We start from the raw sequence: 9,557 nt of genomic DNA on the forward strand, positions 1-9,557 counted from the left end.
TACATATTATGCTGCATGTTGTACACCATAATATACATATAATAATGCACATCTTTCACAGTGCACAGCATAAGTCTGCATCTCGGAAATGTGGGAGTAGTGGGAGGGGGCAGAAAGGACTATGGTTCTTTTATTTGTGCCGAGTAGCTCTCCCATATGGTCAGCAGCTGATGTGACGCCTTTCTATGGCACTACACCAGAAGGAGCCTGCAGGACCTATCATCCTGCTGGCACTGGGGCTGCGTTATTACAGCCCAATCCCAGCACTAACACCTGTTGTAGAATAGCTTAGATCCCAGGTGTTTAACCTCTTAGATAGCTCTGAAACATGGACTAGAGGGAGTGAGCTCCCCACAGCAACAATTGCGGTGTGCATTTGATGTCATGTGGCAATCCAGGGTCCGCTGAAGGACCCCAGAGCTGCTTGGGTTAACTATCAGGCTGGAGGCCTGACCAAAGAGATGCCTGTCAGGTATATTTAATGCACTGCACTACTTAAAGGGGTATTCTCGTCTGGGCATTCCATATGTAAACATTTCTTCAATTAGATGTTATTTAAAAAAAATGTTCCTGTGTGAAGATAATTTCTCATAAATGTAGTGATATGGTCCCTTAGAAACGAGATGGCTTCCTCGGATACGGCCACCTCTGCCTCAGAGATTGCACAAATAAACAAAAAGGTTTTGTATATGAAATGTCCGGGAGTTACTGCAGGTCACACAGCCGTCCTGTAGTTATGATTGCTGAATCAAGGTGGTCCGGCAGGACTCTATGGCGCAAGTCTGGCCACCGCTGCCAGAGTGAGACGTGGTCGTATCCGAGGAAGCTATCTGGTTTCTGAGGGACAACATGACTACATTTATGAGAAATTATCTTCACACAGGAACATTTTTTTAATAACATCCAATTAAAGAAATGTTAATATATGGAAGATTAGTGAAACTGAATGTGAGTGCCCAGACGAGAATACCCCTTTAAGTATATCTAAGAGATATATAAGAGATCAAATGATCTCATGTGAGTGTCCCCTTGTGTGACGCAGTAAAATAAAAATGTAACAGCAACAAAAAGATTTATATTTAAGAAAAACAGTCTAAAAAAAGCACCAAACACCACCAGCACCCAAAAATTGCCTGTCCCTTTTAAAAAGGAAATGACACAAATTTTGAATCTCCACATCTGTACCAACCCAGAGCCCCTCTCAGGGCCGCAGGGAATTAATTTATTCACGCCCATGGTCCTTCATTGTCCCACTTTAAGAGGCTGCAGAGTGCATTGACATCACTTGCGCATGTGCGTTGCTACAGCTGGCTGAATAGAAGTGCGGGCAAGATTTTCAAAGAGCCAGTACTGAGCTTATTAGAGTTTATGTACCCAGGGTAGTACCTAAGCCCTTGAAGGACTTCAATGTTTGTTTGGGCCAATCACTAGGACAGAGATATAAGTCCAAAAGAAAAAGGCGTTACAGCTTACCCCCCTCCTCCGAATCTTTCAACTCTGCCCTCATGAAAGGTAAGTCCTGTCACTGCGCACAGACTCCAGAGTATCCACAATGGTATTCAATAAATGAAGGTCATCCAGCACTGTGTTAAAAGTTTTCAACTTTATTCTTCAAAATAAAGTCACAGCAGGGACAGCGGAGAGCTCCAAGAAGGTTCTAGATGCCTAAATAACATTGATGGTTATGTTATATAGAATTATTTCCCCTAAATCCCTTCCTCATCCAATCCCTTCCTTGGTTGAACTTGGACATGTGTCTTTTTTCAACCGTATAAACTATGAAAAGCTAAAATTCATTCCAATACAGAAGACGCATAAGAGCTGAAGCGTTTGGACTACAACTAAGAACCATGCGAGGGCTCAAAAAGCCCTAATGCTCTATTGTAATTACGGTATTGGAATGAATTATAACTTTTGAAGAATAAAGTCGTAAACACAGTGCTGGGTGACCTTCATTTTTCAAATACCACTAGGACAGGGAGGTTGCCCAGGTATGAATGGTTCTAGGTGCTAAAGGGCACGACCTGGTGACATTTACTGTCTTATTAGCATAATCAATAAGATAGAAATAATACATAATGGATAAAAATTATAAAGTTTTGTCGGAAATCAAAGTGCACTTCCCTACTGCAAACTACCATAATAATAATAATAATAATAGTAGTAGTAAAAAATGAAAATACAAAAAAATCTAGAAAAAAAACCCACTTAACTTATTGTCCTCTAAAAGATGCCTAACTATGACATACAACTGGATAAAATAGAACATACCATGGTTAGGCAACATTCATGTCTATGGATGTCTGTTATTGGGGATGAGTCCCATTCACTTCTTCTGCAATGCCCGGGATGGTCATGGGCAAGAAAAAAAAAAGAAACACTGGGGCTTATTTACTAAGGGTCCGCAGCCGCACTTTTGTCGGATTTTCCGAAGTTTTCGGGATTTGCGCCGCTGTGACGGGTATTTAAATGGGGATTGTGTCGCACCCAATCGGATTGTGGCACAGCTGCACAGGCTTTCATGCAATAGAAATCGGGGGGTGGTCCGTTGGGCGATTCGACTGATTCGAACTGAGCGCAGGATTCAATTTTCAAATTGTGTCGCAAGACAATGCACTTACATGCACCAGGAAGAAGAAGGTGAACTCCGACGGCCTTGAGCGGGGAAGCGACACATGCAGGATATTGGGCGCACAATCTTAGTGAATCGTGGCACAGTGCATTCCGGTCGGATAATGCACTTTCGGGGAATGCGTCAGGATAGGTAAGTAAATGTGCTCCATTGGGGTTCATCTACTAAGGGTCCGTGGACCGCATTTTTGTCAGGTTTCCCGACGATTTCCGACTTGCGCCGCGCACGATCGGATTTTGGCACATTGGCACCGGCTTTCATGCGACACAAATTGGGGGGGACGGGCCTTCAGACGATCCCACGGATTCAGACAGTGCGCGGGATTTAACATCGAAAATTTTGTCGCAAGACATGCACTCACATACCCCGGGGAGAAGATGGTGAACTCCAGCAGACCTCAGCGGGGAAGCGGCAGGATCTCGGGCGCATGATCTTGGTGAATCGCGCCGAACTTCATCTTCGTCGGACCGTCCGGACGGGGACCGCGACAGGACCGGGTAAGTAAATTTGCCCAATTGTCTTATTAATCTTGTTCTTCTCCTTTAATAGCTGAATGAGTGGCAGAGCATAAGGAAGTCATGTACAAGTCGTGCACAATCTTTCTTGTATGATGACTTTGCAAATATTCAAATGTTATTCTATTTATTCCCCATTACAGTCTATGTTCCTTGTTAATTATTTTCCGCTTGCCGCAGCCTGTGCTGAGCTAATTAACTTCTGACAGAGGTGTAAATACCAACCCAGGCAGAATTAGGGGACGTATTAGAATTAGCCGGGACGTACTGGCGGATACCAGGTCCCATGGGTCATTGGAAGGCTTCACAGAACAATGCTTCCTACGGAATGTATCACACAATCCATGCCTATTTTCCTTGTTGTCATAGATTTTCAGTTTTTTTTTGGCAAAGCAGATTCATTAGAAGTAATTATCTTGGATCCATCGCTCTATGTTGCATGTGACCGGCTCGTGACTAAGTATAAAATGTACTTATCCGGGGCAGGCGTGCTCCACATTTAACACTTCATTTATTTGCACTTAAAGGTGTCACAAATAACAATTTTAACGCTATGTGTACTTGTAAATGATCTTACAGCTCCTGCTTTATATATAGATTTATTCATGAGTGCTGTACTTTATATTGTCAGCCCTGTCAAACACCTCTATATAAAACACAAATAAGAAGATGTTACAATCTGTACAGGATGAGACGCTATACATCTCATTAGATGGGACAAATTCCGAATGTACCTGGTCATGTTTATGTACATCCGTGAGTTTACATTGTAGCACATCACAATCTATCATCTGATCTTCACCAAGTCTAAAAATGAGTATGAGAGTAAGAGATCTCTGCAAAGAACAGATTTCACTTTGTCATTATTTATTCGGCAGAAAAGAAGTCAAAATGTTGAAGCCATATGTGTGGATAAATAAGTAAAACTTGTGACGCATGGGCAGCAGCTTAGAATCTCACTGGTTAATGAGGTTGTTAAAGGACAAAAAAGTAAGTGTGGAATAAATAGGTAGTTTTTATTGTGAGGCAAGTATTTATATCAGCCCCGGGGGCTCCAAGTGCTACCCCTGCACACTGCCCAATAACTAGTGTATACCTCTGCTTCCATGATAAACCATATCATTAAAGCAAACTTGTCATCAGGAATGTGATTTTTAGCTTGTGACAGGTTCCAATAGCCTATGTTTTGCTAATTTAAAAGATGCCTTTGTCAGCATTCTGAATCATTTCAGGAGTCTATTTTACATTACCTGGCTCCCTGCCAGCAGTGTGTGGTGAGTCCCTGGGGAGGGGGAAGCTGCAGCTTGTGTGTGTCTGTGTCAGGCTCCTCTCCTCCACACTCATACAGCTCCTCCCCCCACGCTTCCTGTCATGTGCATTAAGCAGACAGTAAAGGAAAATGCACAGGCTGCAGCTGCCCCTCCTACCCTGGGACTCACCACACACTGCTGACAGGGAGCCAGGTGATGCTGAAGCTGAAATATTATAAACTGAAATTATTCAGAATACTAACAAAAGCATTTTTAATATCAGCATAGCATAGGCTATTGGAACCTGTCACCACCTAAAATGACATTCCTGGTGAAACAAACAAACACAAGGGGGGGTATTTACATATATTGCTAGAATCGTAGGGTGGGCGCGGGGAGTGGGTCGGCGCAGGGTGTTACTGTCCCCAAGCCTGCGTACTCACAGCAGCCAGCGAATTTTCCCATGTGAAAAGTAGCTGGCTGCATTTATTTCTAAGCCAGACAGGGCCTTAGGCTGCATTCACACTACCGCAAGGGGGACGTATATACGGCCGACGTATATACGGCCGATATACGTCCCCCATAGACGGCAATGGGCGCACGGCGCCCTACGGGAGCGGTACGGTGCAGCACACGTGCGGCACCGTACTGCTCCGTGCCCCGTGAAAAAATAGGACATGTCCTATTTTTTCAGGGCATACTGCGCCGTGCGCCATATATCCCTATGGAGAGGGGCGGGGGTGAGCAGCGCTCTCCCCCTCCTCCTCTCCCCGCGCGCTGCCGTGTGCCCGCCGTGCTACGGTACGGCGGGCACCGGTCGTGTGAATCCAGCCTTACATAGAGATAAGTGCTGCGCAGGACCCGCCGGATACATCAAGAGGCTGAATGCCTCAAACGGGCAGCGCCAGTTTACATGTTCTTTTCAGTGCAAAGTCAGACAGAAAACTCCTGCAAACACTTTAATAAATGTGGGCCTTTAACTTTTATATATAATACCTTGAAAAGAGAGCTCTGGTCCATATTCAGTGGGCAGAGAAGGTAAAGGCACTGGAAATTGCCAAGATGGCAGTTTCTGTACTTCCATTCTGCTACTTTTTACTCTTTGACTCTTCTTATCCCTGCACACAACTTTCTCGTATCACCGCAACATTTTCCATGACCTATACTAGCTCCATTTGCTATTAAATACAGACAGAAGAAAATATACGTCTAAAAAAATACCTAAAGAAAGTCCAAGCAGCACAAACCTTCAGAGAAAAAGAGAATTGGGTGCAGGCAACCCAGGACCGGGCCTCAGGTCCTCCAGTAATAGTATAAAGAAAGCGGGCAGCACTCCGTTGTAGATAAAAGTAAAAAAGTGTCTTTATTCCATAGTGAGCAACTGTGACAGCGACGTTTCGGCTCTGCAAGAGCCTTTCTCAAGCCATTCAAACAGTGAAATGGTGGCCATATTTAAATACAACAGGTGATCACATGACAAATTGGGATACTCCCACCATTTTTGTATAACTGTGATATAATGCTTATTACATAGTCAAATTACATATCGTGAACATTAAACATAGTGCACAATGTAAAATACATGTATATGTATGTGATAGACGTTAAAATTGTGTTATATATAACAAACAGCTTTATTAGTGACACAGATTAGTCCAGCCATTGGTCTTGTCTGTGTAAAGGTGCTCAAGTGCTTCTGTGTTGACAGCAATGCTTCCCAGTTGTTTCCACGTGTCGACCTTCCCTGATCAGCAACAATGTTCTCCGATACATATAGAAAAAAATTTTTTGAAAAAAAAATTTTTTTGAAAAAATTTTTTTGAAAAAAAGGAAAAAAATTTTTTTGAAAAAAAGGAAGAAAAAAATTTTTTTTAAAAAAGGAGGAAAAATGCTCCATGGAACGCAAGCTGAGCGCCAAATTGTGCGCATAAAAAATATGTCGCACGGTGGAACGCACACTATGCGCCTGGTTCTGCGCATGTGTATTATGCCCCAGCAAGAACGTCTGGTGCTATGGAAACCAAAAATGAAAAATTATCAGATAAAACATAGATGATTCTGGAATGCAATATTCATGCAATTTACATAAAGGAAAAGTCCACGATGTGTCAGCCATAAATCAGGACCAATTGGCTGTGATAACAACCATGTTGGATGCACGTTGATATTGATTCACCAACGATTGTATAACTCGCAAATATAAGGGACGACCTTGCTGAATATACCCCTAATAATAAACGGGGCAGACGGCATCATCAATCCCCTAGGTTTTTGACTGTACTTGTATAAAAGACAGTGTGGTCCCTGGCTAGACACACCAACCGTAACCTATGAAAGAACAACAATGTACAAAATATAGGGAAATGGATGGAAATACGTTTACCATAGCACTTGACAATTGCATGAACGGCGCATCGATTTGCGCTCTTGAAGCACCAAATAACAAAAGAATGTTTTGGGAGTTGTGTAGGGAGGCTTCCACGAGGAGACATCTGGGATAGGCTCATATTCTAAAAGAAGAAAAAAAAGACATATAATGTCAAAATTGTTATATCACAGAAAGTTACTCATTGCTACTCTGATGATGGACTATAGAAAAGGAACTACAGCTGGATCAACAGGATCATAGGGACCAAAGTTTAAAATCCACATTGAGACCCTGTGGTCTCAGTGTGTCAAGGGTATAGATCCAATGGTGCAAAGTCAGACAGAAAACTCCTGCAAACACTTTAATAAATGTGGGCCTTTAACTTTTATATATAATACCTTGAAAAGAGAGCTCTGGTCCATATTCAGTGGGCAGAGAAGGTAAAGGCACTGGAAATTGCCAAGATGGCAGTTTCTGTACTTCCATTCTGCTACTTTTTACTCTTTGACTCTTCTTATCCCTGCACACAACTTTCTCGTATCACCGCAACATTTTCCATGACCTATACTAGCTCCATTTGCTATTAAATACAGACAGAAGAAAATATACGTCTAAAAAAATACCTACCTTTGGGGATAAGGTAAAACAAACTGCGGTCAAACATTAGAGCGACTTTTATGTCTGAACTGTGATATTACATCAATTATATTTCATGTTCAAATAGGTCTCATCAATGGAAAACTTAGGTGGCACTGCACATCCTAGGTGTAAGATGGCATCAGGTAATGGGTAGAAAGTGCTTTCACCTATTATAGCGTGGGAAAAAAACAGGAATCATTTCAGATGACAGGTTTCTTGGTGTGAGCACACATTATATTTGTTACCGGAATTATATGACACTTTGCCTTCTCTTGGTACATTACAAACACCTCTTGCCCTGCAATCTTTCCCATTGCACTGATTCATCTCTCAGCTTAATGATAACATTTTGTGTCATGTAAGTAACAAGTTCTAGACTGGGCTTTAAAAACTATTGTTCTTTTCCTAATACTTTATTCCAGGGGTAAGATGCTAATTTAATATTAAACACCCCAGCACAACCCATACAATACAATAGTACAAAAAATGTGAGCCACACAATACAAATACTGTATACCAGTGGTGGCGAACCTATGGCACTGGTGCCAGAGGCGGCACTCAGAGCCCTTTTTGTGGGCACCCGGGCCATCACCCCAGCACACTAGACAAGACTCAAGAATCTTCCTGCAGTTCCAAGCAACTTAAAAGATGCTGCTTTCAGTCATATTTTGATACTTACTTCGCTACTTGGGACTGAAGGAAGAGGGAGAATTAGACAGGGGCGAATTATCTGTGTACAGAGGGACACTGGAAAGAAGCTAAAATGATGAAAATTTTCCATCTTTCTACTGTATTGCTGTCCTCAGGAGGCCAATATGATTGAAAGATGTTGAAAAGGGAGAAATAAGTTACTGCTTTAATTTTTGGTTGGCACCTCGCGATAAATAAGCAGGGTTTTGGGTTACAGAGTGGGCACTCGGCCTCTAAAAGGTTCGCCATCACTGCTGTATACTGATCAAATTGAAGCGCAGGATCCAGGTATCTACCAGAGGTGGAGGGTGGCTCTTTGGGGGGCCCCATTCTCCACATATTGCCTGCCTGTTTGACTAAAGTATGTGTGTCTGTCTGTGTATGATTGTCTGCTTTGTCACTCATTTCCTACTTTGGACATAGAACAGCACTACTACTCCTATCTTACAGTATCTGGGATCATACACCTAAAAAAACACTAAGCCAATTTTCTGCAAAAAAATAATAAATACAACTTTTATTAAATTCATAATTAAACAAACATGTTATTCACAGGTACATCATTTGGGATTTAGGGAGGACATCACATAGAGACTAGAGATGAGCGAGCACTAAAATGCTCGGGTGCTCGTTATTCGAGACAAACTTTTCCAGATGCTCGAGTGCTCGTCTCGAATAACGAGCCCCATTGAAGTCAATGGGAGACTCGAGCATTTTTCAAAGGGACCATGGTTCAGGAATAAAATGTGTTATTTAATTGAAAAAGAATGTCTTCTGATAAGTGATCAGATGTATGCAAACATCTGCAATCTATTCTTCACTGTTCCGCGCGTATATTATCTCCCGACAAGTTACCAGATGTGAAGAACAGTGAAGAATAGAATAAAAACAGTGAACACAGGATCATTTAAGTGAAAAACGCAGTGAAAAACACAGTGAAGAATAGATTACAGATGTTCGGCACATCTGCTTACTTGTCGGGGTGATACGCTGTTCCGGGATCGCTCCTCTTCTTCCACTGAAGTCTCCCCGTGCTGCCCGATGTCTCCCCGTGCTGCCCGATGTCTCCCCCGTGCTGCCCGATGTCTCCCCCGTGCTGCCCGATGTCTCCCCCGTGCTGCCCGATGTCTCCCCGTGCTGCCCGATGTCTCCCCCGTGCTGCCCGATGTCTCCCCCGTGCTGCCCGATGTCTCCCCCGTGCTGCCCGATGTCTCCCCCGTGCTGCCCGATGTCTCCCCGTGCTGGCCGATGTCTCCCCCGTGCTGGCCGATGTCTCCCCCGTGCTGCCCGATGTCTCCCCCGTGCTGCCCGATGTCTGCCCCGTGCTGCCCGATGTCTCCCCGTGCTGCCCGATGTCTCCCCCGTGCTGCCCGATGTCTCCCCCGTGCTGCCCGATGTCTCCCCCGTGCTGCCCCATGTCTGCCCCGTGCTGCCCGATGTCTCCCCGTGCTGCCCGATGTCTC

This window comes from Engystomops pustulosus, chromosome 9 (genome assembly GCF_040894005.1).
Source record: "Engystomops pustulosus chromosome 9, aEngPut4.maternal, whole genome shotgun sequence".
Classification (NCBI taxonomy): Eukaryota; Metazoa; Chordata; class Amphibia; order Anura; family Leptodactylidae; genus Engystomops; species Engystomops pustulosus.